The sequence below is a fragment of the Gymnodraco acuticeps genome, unplaced genomic scaffold (assembly GCF_902827175.1).
Source record: "Gymnodraco acuticeps unplaced genomic scaffold, fGymAcu1.1, whole genome shotgun sequence".
Classification (NCBI taxonomy): Eukaryota; Metazoa; Chordata; class Actinopteri; order Perciformes; family Bathydraconidae; genus Gymnodraco; species Gymnodraco acuticeps.
In genome coordinates, this window is record NW_022989744.1 from 88,817 (window position 1) to 108,474 (window position 19,658).

Below are 19,658 nucleotides of genomic sequence, written 5' to 3' on the forward strand. Positions count from 1 at the left end.
GAAATAAGAGATCAACCATAAATTTAAGGGTTTAAAATAAAACCGACTTATTTGAATCAGTTTTTAAAACATTATTTATTTAAGCAACATTTTGTTGTTCGTATCAAGTTTTTCTTAGTGGCGCTTTTTAACACTTCTATAACTGCAGGAAAGGGAGAAGTACTCAGAACTTGTACTTGAGTAAAAGTAGAAGTACTCAGATCTTGTTCTTGAGTCAAAAGTAGAAGTACTCAGAGCTTGTACTTGAGTAAAAGTAGAAGTACTCAGAACTTGTACTTGAGTAAAAGTAGAAGTACTCAGAACTTGTACTTGGAGTAAAAGTAGAAGTACTCAGATCTTGTACTTGAGTAAAGTAGAAGTACTCAGATCTTGTTCTTGAGTCAAAGTAGAAGTACTCGGGTCTTGTAACTTGAGTCAAAGTAGAAAGTACTCATAGCTGTACTTGAGTTAAAGTATCAGTACCTCGGGTATTGTACTTGAGTAAAAGTAGAAGTACTCAGATCTTGTACTTGAGTCAAACTAGAAGTACCAGAGTGTAGCAATACTCTGTTACAGTAAAAGTCCTGCATTTCAAAATGGTTCTTCAAGTTAAAGTACAATGTTGATTATATTTCACATCATTCATCCACATCTGTGAAGTACTAAAGGTATTAAATACATGGAGTGGAGGAAAAGTACACAGTATATAACATGGAAATACTCAAGTAAAGTACAATTATCTCAACATTGTACTGAAGTACAGTTTCTTGAGTAAATCTGTAGTCACTTTACACACCTGAATGGATGGACTTGATGGATGATGCTTGAAAACAGGAAGCTTTTCATATATCTTGTAAGTTGTTACAGTTTCAATGGTAGAGAGGAGTGTGAGTGTGAGCATATATTAAATCAAATGAATAGATTGATGATATGAACTGATGTTACTGAAGGCTCTCTATTTTGGAAAAGAAAACTGTCTCGTCTATCATCTGAATTCCTAAGCCACACAGCTTCTTCTGGCTTCACACATCATGGAAAAGTACTGGAATATTTCACACAGGCACAAGTAAAAGTGAAACTGTGAAATTACACCTGTAGATAAAAGAAAGTAGGTCAGTTATATACACTCTAAATACACATAACTGGACATAACAAGGGCGGATAATGATCATGTTGTATAATATATAACTATCCAACTGTTAAATAAAATCCCTTACCAACAACACAACACAAAAACAACATTCTCTATAGGCAGATATTTGGAGCCTGTGCTACAAGGGATTATTACCTAGACATATCAACTTTTTCAGTAGAGATGTATAGAAAGACAGGAAAACTCATAAAAGCTATAAAAGTGTATTTATCTGGTATCTCTTACATTTAGTAAAAAACAACTTTTTATACACTTTTATATACTTCATTTACGATTGAAGATTGTAAAGAATGTGTTGTTTGCTTATAATACTCTGTTTATTTTACTCAAGAAGCCCTCCTGGTCACCTGTTACACAATATATCGAGAGCAACAATGAATGGTGTCAAAGTCCTTATATCTGCACACAAAACTGGTAAAAAAAAGGCATCCAATCAAAACAGCGCATAGACGCAACGAGCCAATCACAGCACAGTACTGGGCGGGACCAGGCGGAAAGAGTTTTGAGATCTCCTCGTGTCAAATAACCCCCTGTTTTTGTTACTTTTATACCCCGCCTGATAATCAATTATATCCGCCGGAATGGTCCATAAGAAGACTGATATTCTTACAGTGAGGTTTTAATTAAAAAATGATTTCAGAAACACATTTTATTAATGCCTGACTCCTTGTAATCCGTGTGTTTTCTATACAACCAACCTCCAAACTGACGTGTCACACCTCCTTGTTATGTTTTTAGTCATGTTAAATTTCACTTTCACTTTGGCAAATAATAACTGCGCACTAAAGGTAAGCTGAATCTGCGGATTAAAACCCATCGACATATACAACGTATATTATTGAACCTTTGATTCAGTCTCACTACATATAAATATGTATTATGTAATACTACTCGTGCTGTAACGTTTACCCTCGAATGCTATCTAGTTTATAAATATCTTTAACCGTGTATGCTAGCTAGGACTCAGTTAGCTTAGCACAAACTTCCCTCATTGTTCTAGAAAACTTTTTACGGCTTTATAAACCGTTAATGTGACGGTTTGGTCGCGATTTTCTGTGTTGCGGTACATTGTTACCACAACCACAGCTGAATTAAGTTAGTGATATTATTATAAAAGTTGTTGTTTATCTTTGTCGGACATTTTGTTTTATAAGGAGATCTTAACGTAAGGTGTTATTTCCAATTACAGGAAACTCCTGACATTTGAAAAATATATGTCATATGTATTATTGTATTATTGCTACATAAACATTATATTGCAGTTTTAGTTTCGCCAACTCCGTTCTGATATGCAATAAGACTACAAAATATGATGTATATTTTCGATCTTTCCAATCTCTCTGCCCCGTCTGTGTGCGAGAGCGCGGAGCAGTTTACACACACGGTGCTGCTGCATGCAATGCAACACCACACAACACACACACACCACACACACACACACACACACACACACACACACAACACACACACACACACACACACACACACACACACACACACACACCACACACACACACACACACACACACACACCACACACCACACACTCCCAGGGCGGCCTCTGGCCAACTTGTGGCCCCACGCAAATAATGAAATAGTACAATTTATATTTTAGGCAGGATTTTTAATCTGTATTTTTTGGTACTATTTAACTGATTAGTTTTTATTGATTTATTACAAATAGCACATAAAAAGTTCTGATAACAGAATATGCAGGTGAAGGACAACAACCCTTAAGGCTTATAGGCTTATTGAGGTATTCAGAAAGCGACCTGAATAGTTTTATAAATACAATTTAATGCGAAGGCAAGGTTTTTATTTTGTATTTAAATCTGTTTGTTTTCTATTGTAGAAACTGATCTGAATACTTTCTTTGCATTTAATTATATGTTTTTATACACGTCTTTATTTTCTCAAGGGAATTGAAGGTCCTGATTGATTCCAACCTAATCATAACTCTTGTAATGACTCCCTGCTAACACAACATGTTTGATGTGTGTTTCAGTCCTGTTTGCACCATGAGTGAATCTGAGGATGAAGAGGGGGGTGTCCCGCCCTCCAGCAGCACTCTGTCTGAGGGACATGAGAGGTGAGAGGAAGATCTCTGAGATGTGACTGATTCAGAAAAGTGACTTGCATACATTACAGCAGAATATGGTGTCAGTTTCTCTTCCCGCCCACATGATTACAATAATCAAGATCACTTTACCTGGAATGGTTTTGTTCTTGTTTGCTTATGAAATATAAAATGTGGCCTTGGAGGCCCTTGTGACTTTTTATCTTTATATTTGATATGACCTTCGGCCAGCAGATAAGTGTACCAAAGTTCACCATTAACGTCTGTTGGATTTTTATATGGTTTTATTGTTTTACCACGTCAATAAAATAAATATTTTGCAGCCTCAACATTATTTTAAAGACAACGCTATGTGTTATGTGCACTACAACCTTGTTGACAGCTTTTCCTTAAGTTCGTTTAAGATATTTTATTTATATCACCCAAAAATAACACTGATCTTTTTTCAGTCATTGAGCTTCATATTCTTCCACCTCTCTCTCAACGCTCCATTTCTTTCAGGACTGAGCAGGAAAGAGCTGATTCTCCTGAACCATCCCCCGTGTCCATGAGGAGTGACCGGTCCACAGGGGACCCCACAGCTTTCCAATCAGTCAGATTTAAGTCCTAAGTAAGTTGACAGAACCTTCTGAGCTCAAATTTACCTATAAGGAATTTCAAATGTCAGACATTGTTTTTTTTACCATTACAACCAACCTGAATAATCTTGCTGCACTTTGCATGAAAGTGCTTCACTGCTCAGTCTGACAGCTGCAGAGCAAGGAGGACGGAAATAAAAGTCACAAACTCACCAGCACTCAGAAAAATATGGCATGTGGACACGGGCCCTTACTATATAACTATTCTATATATGCCTGTCTTGCAATCTGGCCCCTGGTCACTACAATTAGTTAATGTTTGTAACGAGTAAAACCTTCCTTCCATGTACCTTTTAACAAGCTCCTAATACTTTCGCCTGTCCTTTTGTCAATTCTCCATTCATTCAGGACTGAGGAGAAAAGAGCAGATTCTCCTGCACCGAGCTGTGTGTCCATGAAGAGTGACCGCATCCATGGATTACCCTACAGCTTTCCAACAGCAACATTCAATTCCTAAGTAAGTTAACCGGACCTTTCGAGCTCATATTGTCTTTGAAAATATACAACAATACTATATGTGTTGTCTACAGTCTGCCCACCTGGTCACTACAATTAGTTCCATGTTGTAACTTGTGACACCTGCTTCCTTCAGGCAATACGTTACTAACTTCTTAGCCTGTCTTTTGTCAATTCTCCATTTCTTCAGGACTGAGGAGAAAAGAGTAGATTTTCCTTCATCAAGCCTGTGTGGTCCCATGAAGAGCGACCGCTCCATGGATTATCCTATGGCTTTCAAACGGCAAGATGCAATTCCTAAGTAAATTAACCGGACCTTTGAGGCTCATATTGTCTTTGAAAAGATACAACAATACTATATGTTCGTGTCTACAATCTGGCCCCTGGTCACTACAATTAGTTAATGTTGTAAACGAGTAAAACCTTCTTCCATGTACCTTTTACAAGCTCCTAATACTTATGTCTGTCCTTTTGTCAATTCTCTATTTCATTCAGGACTGAGGAGAAAAGAGCAGAATTCTCCTGCACCGAGCTGTGTGTCCATGAGGAGTGACCTGCTCCATGGATTACCCTACAGCCTTCAAGTAAGTAAACTGAACCTTTTGAGTTTAAAAAGTCTTAGAAAAGATACAACAAAACTACTGTATGTGGGCTTGCATACAGTCTGACACCTGGTGGCTACGATTAGTTAATGTTGTAACACCATCTCTCTGCTCCTGATAATTCTACCTGTCTTTTAATCAAATCACCTTTTTTCAGGACTGAAGCGAAAACAGGGAGATTCTCCTGCACACCGAGCTGTGTGTCCATGAAGAGCGACCGCTCCATGGATTACCCTACAGCTTTCCAACAGCAACATTCAATTCCTCAGTAAGTTAACCGGACCTTTTGAGCTCATATTGTCTTAGAAAGGATACAACAACACTATATATGCTTGCTTACGGTCTGACACCTGGTGGCTACGATTAGTTCATGTTCTAACTTGTAACACCTGCTTTCTTCAGGCAATGAGCTTCTAACATCTTAGCCTGTCTTTTGTCAATTCTCCATGTATTGCAAACACTTACATTCTTCAGTGTTTGTTTGACTTAAATCAAACACTAATGAGTTTTTTCTCCCCAGGGATCAACAGGAAACTTCAGAGGTTCATACAGAGTTGGACTCCATATTCATGGTGTGTAAACATGCTCGCCTTTTAATGTAATATATTGAATTGTTTGAGGTAGTGTTCTTATATTCATGCAGTAGATCATGCAGTTTGGAGAAACTACAAAGTTATGTTGATGCTACACTGATTTGTAATAGGGAGAAAGGTGCCTCTCTCAGTCCCACTCTGCGGCCAAAACCGCATGTTCCTGCCACGTTGCATGTAATCTTGAAGTGCGAGTCGTGACGTCTCCTGTGCAAAGATTGTAAGATTATCGGCATTAAGTTCACTTTAGTAAAATGTAGGGCTGTCAAGTTAACGCAAAAAAAAATTAACGCCACTAATTATTTTACACCCGCGATTAACGCGTGTATTTTTTTCCTCGGCCGCCCCATAGTTTGAGCGCATCGAGTTTAAAATACCATCTACAAGCTGATGCTGACAGCCCGCTCCCCGCCGCCCGCTTGCTACAGACCACACTTCCACGCTCACCGGCAGGCACCGACTGGCTGTTGGGAGGACCGGGAGGGTGTGTGTATGTGTGGCTCGAGCGAGCGAGAAGAGAGACCTTACGTGTATTGTTGTTGTTAGCATCTGTGCTAGCTAGCTGCGCTAACGGATATAAGGAGCTGTTTAACTGAAAACAGAGGGAGCGACATTTCGCCAACAACTGCGCCGAGCACTTGACTTTATGCAGGAAGCCAGACAGTGGGACATTGTACGAGAAGTCAGCACGGATAGTGCGCAACATGATTGCAGCGTCCAGGCAGCTCCCGTTCGAGCATATGCCTTGAGTTGCACATAGCTCCAACGATCCAGTCACACACACACACACAACACACACACACACACACACACACACACACACACACACACACACACACACACACACACACACACACAGGTTGTTGTGTTTAATATTCATGAGAATATTTGCCATTGTTCAAATGATAATAAACATTTGTATAAAGCATATTTGTCCACTTATATGTTGATAAGAGTATTCAAAACTTGAAAAATATTCCTCTAAGGTACATTTAGAACGGATCAAAAATGTGCGATTAATCGCGATTAACTATTTTAATCGACTGACAGCCCTAGTAAAATTGGATCATATTGAATGAATTAAATGTTTCCTTGGGTTTCCTCTGATGTCCTCTAGAAACTCCGCTTCAACTATCAGCTATTTACTGGTAATGTTAACTGCTGCCAACGCAAGTTAGCAACAATCTGAATATGAGCACACAGGCTAATGACAGGGGTTTGGACCGCTGGGAGGAAAAGGTTTTCTGGGCGGGGGGGCAGGGTGGGGATGGGGATCGCCGGGCGTCGACATGTTTGTGCAAGAATCAGAGCAGGACACTAGAGTAGTGATCAGAACCTCTACGTACGTTTTTATTGACCTTGCTTGTTTTTCTTGTGTTAGCAAGTGAATTGCAAACAGTGACACAAAAATGATTATTAATGAATTTTTTGGACCTATGTCAATTTTATTGAATTGCAGCATCTTTGAGGAAAATATATTTGCTTATCTGAAGAAAGAGCTTAAGAAGTTCCAGGAGGTTTTGAGAACTAATAAAGCCAGAATGCTTCGAGAGCCAAGGTAAGTCCTGAATGAAGTGGTTGATGGGGAAGAGGAAGAGCAGAGGAGGAGCAGAAGAGAGGAGGCATTTCTGAAGATCACACTGGACTTCTTGAGAACAATGAAGCAAGAGGAACTGGCAGACTCACTGAGAAACAGTAAGACGTTTAAAATAAATGTTAAAATCATAGATTCACACGTCTACAGTTTACTGTCAATATTCAAATCTGCAATTAGATCTATACATACTGGCTTAACACACCATCGAAGGCTGTTTGTCTAGCTGCGGGCGGGCAGAAAAGAGCCTACTGTTTGCGTCGACTTTTCAAGGGCGCTGAGGCAGCTTTCGCCTTTAGTTGCTAAGTGACCATAACCAGCGAACAGTGCCATCCTATCTTCCAGGTGTTGGTTTTTAAAGTTCTATTAAAATATTGTCCATGGGACAGCATTGTTTTCCCTAGAAAACGCAGTTTGCTTCGCTTCGCTCTGCTCTTGGTGTGTGTGGGTATGTGCATGACACGAGCACTTGAGAGACACAAGAGCAGAGATTATTAATGTTCGTGTCACAATTTGATCAGTGGTTCTTATAAAATGAAGAAAGGTGAAACACTGGACAGATCTTCAAGTCAGTGTAATGTCACTAAAATAAACAATTTCTGCCTATTGGCTGGCATACCAATATTTACAAAAGTCAAGATATCTCTCGGCTGTGATTGGTTGTTCCTTTTCACATTACAAGCAGTGCAGTCCTTCCCAACGTTTAACTTTCAACTCTGGGGCGTTGCTTTCCTCATTTCCCAGCCGTGTCTTTGTTGACAATAATGAAAATATGCAAGCCTAACCCCTAGTTTCCACTGGGTCCGTCTGCGGCGTGTTACGGCTGCGGCGCGGTTTTTGGTGGGTTGCTGTATTTTAGCGGTAAAAAAAAATGCATTCATCATCATAATTATTCTATATAATTTTACACACAGTGCCTGTAAACCGAAGGAGAACGCTGGCCTTTATTCTCCTACTGGAAAGACTACAGAGGAGGGATGGGGGGAGGAGAAGGAACAGGTTTTGGGGGGTGGGCCGGATGGCTGTCACCGTTCCACTTCCTGCCCGACATTACCTTACGGCTGCGTCGCGTCGAAAAATAGACTTCAATCCTATTTCGAGCGGAGCCCAGCGGCGAGACGCTTCTGGGACGCTTCTGAGCCGTAACACGGCGCGTCTGGTGGAATAGCACCCATTGACTAGAGTGGCCCGCGATCCTTGCGGACGCCGCGGCGCAGCCGCAACGCGCCTGTAACACGCCGCAGACGGACCCAGTGGAAACTAGGGGTAAAACACGGCCAGTGTACAGCCCCTAATCCTTTTTTTTGTCTTGTAGAATTTCTTGCTGCAATGGGCCAACCTAAACTCAAATCTAATCTGAAGAAGAAGTTTGAATTTGTGTTTGAGGGGATTGCTAAAGCAGGAAATCCATCCGTTCTGAACCAGATCTACACAGAGCTGTACATCACAGAGGGAGAGACTGCAGAGGCCAATAAAGACCACGAGGTCATACAGATTGAGAAAGCATCCTGGAAACCAGACACACCAGAAACAACAATCAGATGTGAAGAAGTCTTTAAGGCCTCACCTGGAAGAGATAAAACCAATCAGAACAGTGGATAACAAAGGGTGGGGCTGGCATTGGGAAAACAGTCTTAACACAGAAGTTCACTCTGGACTGGGCTGAAAGGCAAAGCCAACCAGGACATACAGTTCATATTTTCCTTCTCTTTAGAGAGCTGAATGTGGTGAAAGAAAGAAAGTACAGCTTGGTGGATCTTGTTCATTACTTCTTTCCTGAATTGAAAAAGCAGGAGTCTGGAGGCTTTGAAGAGTCCCAAGTCCTGTTTGATCTTTGACGGTCTGGATGAATGTCGACTTCCTCTGGACTTCCACAAAACTGAGATCCTGACTGATGTCACAGAGTCCACCTCAATGGATGTGCTGCTGACAAAACCTCATCAGGGGGAAGGGCTGCTTCCCTCTGCTCGCCTCTGGATAACAACAAGACCTGCAGCGGCCAATCCAATCACCTGCCTGAGTGTGTGGACATGGTGACAGAGGTCCGAGGGTTCACTGACCCACAGAAGGAGGTTTACTTCAGGAAGAGATTTAAAGATAAGGAGAAGGCCGACACCATCATCTCCCACATCAAGACCTCACGAAGCCTCCACATCATGTGCCACATCCCAGTCTTCTGCTGGATCTCTGCTTCAGTTCTGCAGGATGTGTTGAAAACCAGAGAGGGAGGACAGCTGCCCAAGACCCTCACTGAGCTGTACATCCACTTCCTGGTGGTTCAGTCCAAAGTGAACAAAGTCAAGTATGATGAGGAGCTGAGACAGATCCACACTGGAGTCCCAGAGACCAGGAAAGACGGTCGAGTCTCTGGGGAAACTGGCTTTCAGGAGCTGAATAAAAACAACATCATCTTCTATGAATCCGACCTGACGGAGTGTGACAATCGATATCAGAGCAGCCTCAGTGTACTCAGGAGTGTTCACTGAGGTCTTTAAGAGGAGAGAGGAATGTACCAGGACAAGATGTTCTGCTTCGTCCATCTGAAGCGTCCAGGAGTTTCCCTGGCTGCTCTTCATGTCCATCTGACATTCTTCAACTCTGGTGTCAAATCTGTTTGTCAGAAGAACAAAGATCCTCACTGTGGTCTAAATTGATCGGAGTCAGACCTGAACACTTCTATCAGAGTGGCTGTGGACAAGGCCTTACAGAGTCCAAACGGACACCTGGACATTGTTCCTCCGCTTCCTCATGGGTCTCCTCATTGGAGACCAATCAGACACTCTACGAGGCCTGGTGACACAGACAAAAAGCCGCCCACTGACCAACCAGGAGACAGTTAAATACATCAAGAAGAAGATCGAAAATAATTTCTCTGCAGAGAAAAGCATCAATCTCTTCCACTGTCCTGAATGAACTGAACGAGAGTTCAACTAATTCATGAGATCCAGAAAAGGCCTGAATTCAACTTCTCTGTCCACTGATAAGTGGTTCACCTGTTCAGTGGTCAGCTTGGTCTTCATCCTATTGTCCTTCACAAAACGATCTGGAGGTGTTGACCTGAAGACATACTCAGATTCAGAGGAGGATCTTCTGAGGCTGATGCCCAGTGGTGAAAGCCTCCACCAAAGCTCTGTAGGTTGAAAATGAAGGGTGCTCCAAGGGGGATTTTTTTGGGGTGTTATTACTTACTATTTAAGTCTTTAATTATTGTGAAGCATTATTTATTATCTAAACCATTCTAAAAAATGAATATGAAATATTAAAGAAACATCTTACGTTTTTTGTTGGCCCAATCCTTCTTCAGGGCTGAATTGCTGTAATCTGTCAGAGAAAAGCTGCAAAGCTCTGTCTTCAGTGCTGAGCTCTGAGTCCTCCAGTCTGAGAGAGCTGGACCTGAGCAACAACGACCTGCAGGATTCAGGAGCGAAGCTGCTCTGTGAAGGACTGCAGAATCCACACTGTAAACTGAAATCTCTCAGGTCAGGATTCATTCATTTGTTTAACAATTGTTGTATGAAAGGTCTATACAAATAGATAGACAAAGTATTTAGAAAGAGAAGTGTCCAGTTTAGTTTGATGTATTACAGTGTCTGTTTATTGTTAACTGTGGAGAACCAGCAATAAACAGATGTTTCCATCGGCACCCGAAGCGGACCGTTCATCTTTTCTCCGTGATAAAATAAAAGCCTGTGATAAATAAAAGACGAGCTGCGTCAGAACTTGCCGGTGAGCATCCAAACTACGGTTTAGGAGCCTAGATACTGATAGTAAAGAATGTAACAGAACTTTGCTCATGAAATGTGACGTTGTCCCAGTCTTTTCATCAATCATCCTTTACAGAAGGGCCATTTTGCCTGCTCTTATTGTAAAAGCACACAGCACGATGCGGGGTAGTGTGTCCAGTGGCGTTTTTATATGTACAAAAGTGGTGGGGCACAAAAAAAACGTAGATGTCTATACATAAGCTTCTGCAGTGACGTGCAGTGAGGCACCGACTCTTCAGGTTTACAAATATTATATTTGACCTAAATCAAAAATATAATATTATTTTCAAAAGCCTCTTTAGTCTGATGCTTCGATTAATTTTAAACAGACAGTTCAACAAAAGGATACCCACAAAAATTAAATGTTATCATTTAAATATTGAATTGTTCTCTCTTACTAAGATCCCATTTTCAATAAAATTGCGGTCTTGACTTGAAGATGAAGTCCATTTGCCAATCCTTCAGGACAAAAATCTCTATTACTTTTTTGTAAAAGTCCTCCTTATCTTCTTGTAGTTTCAAAAGTCTATCATAAATCTAATCGATTAGATTTATGATTAGAAAATTATAAAAAGTAGGGTAGACATGTGGATATTATCCGGCTGAACAAAACGTGCATTTATCTAACAGGTTACGTTTCCCACAGATCTTATTTTGAGCTATTTTCTAAAATCCTATGGAGAAATCTCATTGCTTTGAAACAATGCACAGTTTTACTTCCGGGTTGTAGGATGCGTCCACTGCACCTCTCTCGTCTCTTCACACACTACACTTTTCGCTGCACACGTACTTACAGCCTAACCTGTACTGGAGAGCATGTGTGTGAAGAAGCAGGAAGTAAAAAGGAACTCAACCTTGTGGTATAACCGGCAAGAAAGAAAGCCTTTGAGCTCCAAACTGTTTTCAGAGAGAATCCTTGATAATCCATGATATGGCGTTTCATCACGGCAGTATTTAGTTTAGACAGTAAGCTTGCCCGGGGTCCGCCATGAAGCTCAGCCCCCTCCTTTTTTTATCACATTTTTTTTTTAAAGCTTTATACCCCAAATCAGCACTTTTGAAACAGGAAGTGAAACAGAGGGATATGAGGCATGGCTAGAATGGGTGATCTGTTTGGTATTTTTGAGCAAAACACTTCATAGACATGTTTTTAATATATTTGTATATATCTGAGACCTATGCTATTGCCTACAAATATCATGATAGGTCCACTTTAAGACAAAACTTGTTTGAGTCCAAGTCCGATCGTCAATGTGCGAGTCCGAGTTAGAGTCCGAGTTAGAGTCCGAGTCCTCATGCGCAAAAATGCAAGGTTCAAATCCATTACAGTCCTGAAAATCGGCCGAGTCCAGGACTCGAGTACTCCAAGTCTGATATGCACTACAGTGCACAACAATCTGTGTAAAAATAATGCAACCAGAGTAAGTGGGAAAGGGGTCTTGGCATGGCCTTGGATTTACGGCCTTGTTCTTTACAAAATCTCCTGTTAACAAAAGGTCTTCAACACATTTTATATTCTTGTAATAAAACCCTTAATTGTGTGTGCAGGTTATCAGGCTGTTTGATCAACAAAGAAAGGCTTTTCTTCTCTGGCCTCTGCTCTGAGATCCAACTCCGTCCTGAGAGAGCTGGGACGTCAGCTTCAATAATCCAGGAAACAAAGGAGTGAAACTTCTTTCTGCTGAAAGATTTGAATCTCTCAGGTATGGACACATGGGTTGAGTTTGTTTATTCAAGTAGCTCAAAAAGTAGTTTAGAGTAAGTCATTAAGTGCTGATCTGACTTTGTTTTCACCCCAGGGTGGACCATGGTGGACAGCAGTTAATGAAAACCCGGGTCTAAGGAAGTGTAAGTGTGTTTTTATTAAAGAAAGTGAACAGGTTGAAACACAGGATGACAAACTGTTGTTCTTAGAAAACCTTGCTGTAATGTATCTTGAACAACACCATAGGGATGCATCCCTTTCTAAATAAGGATCTAGCCCAAATGCTTAAAGATCCGCATGTCCTGCCTGGACTGCTGCAACCTCCTTGTGAGATAAAATATTGAAAATCTTCAATGGCGCCCAAAGCCTACCATTCACTGGTTCACTTTGTGGGCTGTTTGGTCCGGACCTGGTTTCACTGGTCCGAACTGAAAAGTCTAAAATCCTGTTCAAATGAGGTAGTCCTGAAAGGGCTCTTGGAATCTACAGTCATGCACGTGCCTAGCTGTGATCCAAGCTAGAAGGTAACATTCAGATGCTGAAATGCTCACATTAACGATGCTAATATTCTCTCCATCAGACGCCCGTAAACTGACACTGGACCCAAAGACGGCAAACAAAAATCTCATTCTGTCCGACAACAACAGGAAGTTGACAGCGAGCAGAGAGACGCAGCCATATCCTGATGATCCAGAGAGATTTGACTACTGGAAACAGGTTCTGTGTACAGATGGTCTGGACGGTCGCAGTTACTTTGAGGTAGGATGGACAGGACATGTTTATATAGGAGTGACTTACAGAGGAATCAAAAGGAGAGGAGACAGGGAGTACTGCTGCCTTGGAAGGAATGACCACTCCTGGAGTCTGAGCTGCTCTGAAAAAGATGGTTACTCTATCCTGCACAGTAACAAGAGAGAACAGATCCCTGTCCCCATCTCGAACACAGTGGGGGTGTACCTGGACTGGCCTGCTGGCACTCTGTCCTTCTACAGGATCTCTGCAGACAAAGTCACCCACATCCACACCTTCCACACCACATTCACCGAGCTGCTCCACCCTGCCTTCAGGGTAAGGATGGACATGCAGAAGTCGTCAATGTCTTTGTGTGAGATTTGGAAACAAAGCCCCAATATCAAGACCCCCTGACTTTGAGGCGCGTTTTCCTGCTAAAACCTGTGAGGGCACTTTCAAGTCGTCCAGTGCTGTGACTCGCTGTGACACATCTTCATGCAGATATTTACTAAGTCAACATTTTTGCAGACTTTGCCCGAGGGATTTACCCACAACTTCTAACAGTATGATGATAAAACATGGCGTTACTGAGCGAAGCCCTTAAGCGTTAAAAGCAAGGAGGACCAATGAAAAGATGTCGAGCTGTCGAAAAAAGTGCAAAAAACAACAGTACAAATAAGTGATAAAAAAGTGAGTGAAAAAAACGACAGTTGCCGGCGGTGTCGAAAAAAAGAGAACATTTTAATTTACAGAAAACATTTTGCTGACATGGAAAATTCTGATATATAAAAAAATGAAATCACAAGAAATCAAGCATTGAAAAAACTGCCAGGTGATTGCTGTTAAATCTCGACGGTAAAGAGTAGAGATTAGGATTTTCTATCTTTGAGTGGGTTATATATATATATATATATGTGTATCATGAATACAATCGTTTTGTGTATACAACAAACTGAATGCTAATCAGTTAACAGCTACTACCTGCGACCATAATGTACCTAAGTGCACTTTCATTTTAAAAAGTGACGTTTTAAAATACATAATCGTATAAACCATTAAACAGTGAAACATCAGGCAAACAGAATTTTAAATGTTGAATCATTGTAATATTACATGTTATGCCAATTTAGACAAAACATGGCATGCAGGACTTAGTTAGGACACAGGCTGAAATATAGTATCATCATAATAATAAGCTCAACATTTTGGATTGTATTATTTAAAATGTTATTATTTGAGTCAAAGTGAAGAAGTAACCAAATCAGATTTTGTTTTTCAATGAATGAATTACAGTTTCATGGTTATATGTTGTATATTTTGTACATGTATGCACATAATTACATTGAGTTTCTCTCTTTTGAGGTTGCAGTGAATAATGTACTTTTTATAATTGTGTGTCTCTCAATGCCCTGTTATTATATAAGCTCTTTGTTGTAGTGGCTGCACATATTATACTTTTTTAAAACAATATATTAATCTCCAGCTCTTCCAATTAATTACATTACTACACATCTGTATTCATTCATGGTATCAATGCATCACCAGCCCTAGTCCTCAGTCTAGCATAATCCACTGGGCACCGTTACGACCCCCTCCACTCCACTAGGGGTCTCTGCCTTTGTGTTCTGCTGGCTGGCTCTTGTTTGTCATTCAGGTGATCAACCTGATAAGCCACACCTGGAAGGTTTCTCATTTCTCTAATTTCCCCTCCTCGACTCCTCCGCTCGCATCTCCTGCGGGCGGGACTAAGACACGAGGATAGGAGTCGAGGAGGGGAAATAGAGAAATGAGAAACCTTCCTGGGCCGTCTACATAAAAAGCCAACACCAACCCATACTGCCCTCTCGGCCGCGTCTTTGTTTCTGCACAGTTTCACACACCCGGACATGCAATCATTACTGATGACTGTGTTTATTAGGTTTCTTTGAAGACCTTTGGTTGTAGTAAATAAATATGCTTTTTGTTACACTTAACTTGTCTGGTGGTCTCCCATCTTTGTTGCAGCCTATGAGTCGGGCGTAACAGCACCTATAAAGTCATGCAGTGGATATATATCATGAAATATCACGTAACCTCCTCATTTAGCACTTCCAGGTATTGATCCATTAATCTGACACTTATATATTTTAACTGGTAAAGCTGACTTTAATTACTTATACTCTTTGTACTGTTTCAGATTTCATGTAAAGTGTCTTTGAGCATTAGGAAAAGTGCTATACAAATCCAATGTATTAGAAGTATCTTAGTTTAGGTCTCCCATTATAGTACATTATAATTCATTTAACATTTTTAACCTTATTTAACAATATTAACCTGCAAAGAAATATGTAACTGTCAAATAAATGTACATTAGTAAAGAGTACAATATTTGCTCCCAAGTTTTAGTGGAATAAAATATATGATAGCATAAAATGAAAATACTCAAGTGAAGTACAAGTACCTCTTAATAGTACTTAAGTCAATTTATGTGGTAACTTTTCCAACACTAATCTATTATATGAACTCATATATTGGATAATAAGGTCCACTGTTTGAAAAGCATGTGATAAGTAGATATTACTTACCAGTTTATGAACTATATTTTCAGTTAACCTGTTGATTGGATTGGTTATTTTGTGTTTTTGTAAATATTGATTGTTCTTGCATTTCGATGTGTTGTTTTTTTATATACCTGGAAAAGAGTATTTCGATCTTCCTGTGTACAAACATATTTTGAGATTGACAATAAAGTTGACTTTGCCTTTGACTTGATGTACATTTTAATGAACCATTTCGTTTTCTCTGTACTCGTTTCATTTATAATTTTAAAGGTTGTAGTAACACAACAGACCAGGAGTTTCAAAATCTGAAATTGTAAAAACAATCCTGTTTACCTTCTTTCACCAAATGCATTGTTAAATATTATGTGATATTTTTGTTAATTGTTGTAATATGTCTTCACTCATGTAATTTCACCAGATTCCTCTTTACCTTTTATTGCAAGTGGGAAGTAGCAATTATCCCAATTTAACAAAGTTATCCAAAAAACGCAAACTGAAAGAAATAGACTTCAGATATTGATAAGGGAAATCTTGAACTCTCAACAAGTTACTTCAGTGTTTAATGTTTATGTATTTGAAAAGTGAAGATTTGTGAATGTAGGAAATAAAATGACAGCTCTTAAAGGTCCCATGTCATGCTTTTCTGGTTATTACCCGTCCCCTTGTGTTATGAAGGTTTTTCTGCATGTAAACGGTCTGCAGAGTGTAGGAGCAAACACAGTAGTGGTGGCTTAAAGCCCACCTCTGCTCCGCGCCGTCCTTTAGATGAGCCTGGTCAGATTTAATAAAAGAAGGAGTTCAAAACACCGGCATAAAAGTTATAACAATAATCTGATTTTAATACAGTAAAAAATACAATACGAAATACAGAGTGCCCTGAAACAGAGCACTCCGGGCTCCCCGCTCTACTGCCGTGCGATACAGATACCGGGACCAGCCAGTCAGAAACAGGGAGCATTTTGCATGACTACACAACAGTATATATGGACATATTTGGGGCGGAGAGTCACTTCTTATCTTCCACCGGACTCCACTCCTTTAATTTCCCAAGGAAGGTTTCACACAAACTATTCTTTTAAAACAATCAAACATTGTACACAGATATATTGGTGCTTGGGATTATATTGGCCCCAGAAAGAACCTTGAAAAAGAACATGTGTGTGTGCTAGTGAGGGAATGTGTGTGTGTGTGTGTGTGTGTGTGTGTGTGTGTGTGTGTGTGTGTGTGTGTGTGTGTGTGTGTGTGTGTGTGTGTGTGTGTGTGTGTGTGTGTGTGTGTGTGTGTGTGTGTGTGTGTGTGTGTGTGTGTGTGTGTGTGTGTGTGTGTGTGTGTGTGTGTGTGTGTGTGTGTGTGTGTGTGTGTGTGTGTGTGTGTGCTGATGAGCGGAGGTGTGTGTGTGTGTGTTGGTGATATCTGGGTCAAGGAGTTTATGTGTGTGTGCTGGAGACAGGAGGTGTATGTGTGTGTGTCAGGGTGTCTGGCTCATGGAGTGTAGGTAAGAAGGTTTATATATATAGGATTACTTTAAAACAGTCCCAAATAATACATGTTCACTTCAATACAGTTCAAGATAATACCTGTTTACTTTAAAGTTATTAAACAAAGTTCCTCAAAAATGGGATATTGAAACAAAGTTCCTCAAAAAATGGGATATTAGAACAAAGTTCCTCAAAAAATGGGATATTAGAACAAAGTTCCTCAAAAAATGGGATATTAGAACAAAGTCCACACCGGCTATATCAACCTGTTTCAGCGGAGAGTGGAGTCCCCTGTGCCGTCTTGGCTTGCCGTGTCTTTGTCCCCCCGATCCGCTGACGGCGGCTTCTGGGCTGCCTGCTAGAGAGATGTCTTCCCGATCCTCCTTCTCCGGCCCGTAGAGATGTCCTCCCGATCCTCCTCCTCCGGTCCGCTGATGGCAGCTTCCAAGTCGTCTGCTGCATGGATGTCCTCGAGGTCCTTCTCCTCCAGTCCGCTGATGACAGCTTCCGAGTCGACCTCCTTGACGAGAGACCTGATGTCGTCCCCTGGTCCTAGCAGGTGGTTTCCCCGCCGCACACTGGCTCCAGCTGTCCCCCTTTCCTCCTAGACGGACGGCATGAGAGATCCGCTGGGTCACTCGGTCGGGCCGGAGAGCCTGGGGTTGAGCCACTTTGTCCTGATGACCTTCAGCCAGACGAACTCCGCTGTGTCGGCGTTCTGCTCCTCAGGTCCCCCTTTTGGCATCACCAACCTGTGTGGAGAAATCTGATACAAATCCCTCAAGCCTAAGCTCAGGGCTCCGGGGCCCTCAGCTGTTTGACCCCCCACTGCGTATGAATACAGAATTCCAACAAACTGTCATCAAATGTCTTTCTATTATGAATTTAGATGAAATGTATATCCCCATAATGACCTAAACAATAAAGTCTATGGCTTTTACTTCTTTACCAGGCTAGTTACATGATGTTGTCTAAATTAAATTCTGTCTCATTACATTACTATGTTTTAGCTTTAACTGTAATATGTTCTTTCTACATTTCAAACCTCAGTTACTTTAATACCTGTTGAAATATTACAACATTGTTTCATTATCACAGGTCAACTTCTTCAGTATTCCATTCTGGAATTACATCTCTCACAGTAGCCCCTTGGCCACTGATTCTGCATCTGTGTTACCTGCTATAACTCAATCAATATTAGAAACATGTCAACATCCATCAAACAGTATCTTATCCCCAGATATGGAGCAGGTCAATTCTAAAACTGTCAATCAATGGTCAGATTGAAAAATGTAGATTGTGAGTTTACACTCCCCTTTTTTACACATGAAATCATGTGTAACAAAATCCTGTATGGGAAGAAAACCTTCAGGTAATAATTGATTATAAGAAAATACCAAACATCATTCCAAATGTACATCCATCATTTTCCACAGTAAACACTTCAGTGAAATGAAGTGTTTCTCTCCATCCCCCAGTCCTAAAAGAAACAGAATCTTCATGTTTTAGTTTGAGCTTCACATTCTGCAAACTGCCACTGCCTGTGGGAGTGAAATATCATCAAGTAGATTAGAAACGGGTCACACATTTTAGGAAACCTCTCATTTCCCACAGAGCCCCAGAATAATGTGTTAGTCAAAAAGCATGCTTGATTAGTCATTGTTTTAAATCATGCAGTTGCACTGATCACATGCAGACATACACTCACATTCACACTCACACTGTCAGGTTGTAAAGTCAAGTTTGGTCAGGTTCACCCCAGAGTCAGTCATTGACAGTGCCTTCTCAATTACACTGTCAGTCAGGGTCAAAGGTAATTTGGTCTCAGTCTTTTTGGCCACGTGTCGTGCTGCAGAGACTTTGATATTTCAGCTTAGGCTAGTATCCTTTGTCTACAAAAATCAGTCATATATGGAGCGCCATCATTTATTAATTCACGATTACAACTATAATTTTCCAGATATCTCTAACTTTTCATTGGGACAGCTGTTTCCCACATTTCCTGCAACTTTGTACAAAACTCACTTCCTTATAGTTCTACTACTGCAGTTCATTAACACCTAATCTATATTAAAATGTCTAATAGATCAGAAACTTGTGCATATAATGCACAATGCATGTGAAACCAGTACCTCAAATTGAAATACTATATTTGTTTAGAACTAGCTTTCTCTTCAACATGACCTATATAAATAAATAGTTGTCTGATCTTATAGAGATGTTACTAAAACTCTCCCTTTGAACTGATCAATACTGTAACAAATTAAAACACTACCAAATTCACACATGAATAAAAACTCTAAAAGAATAATTTGTAAATATGATGAAAATTGAAGAATATGGTTCTATC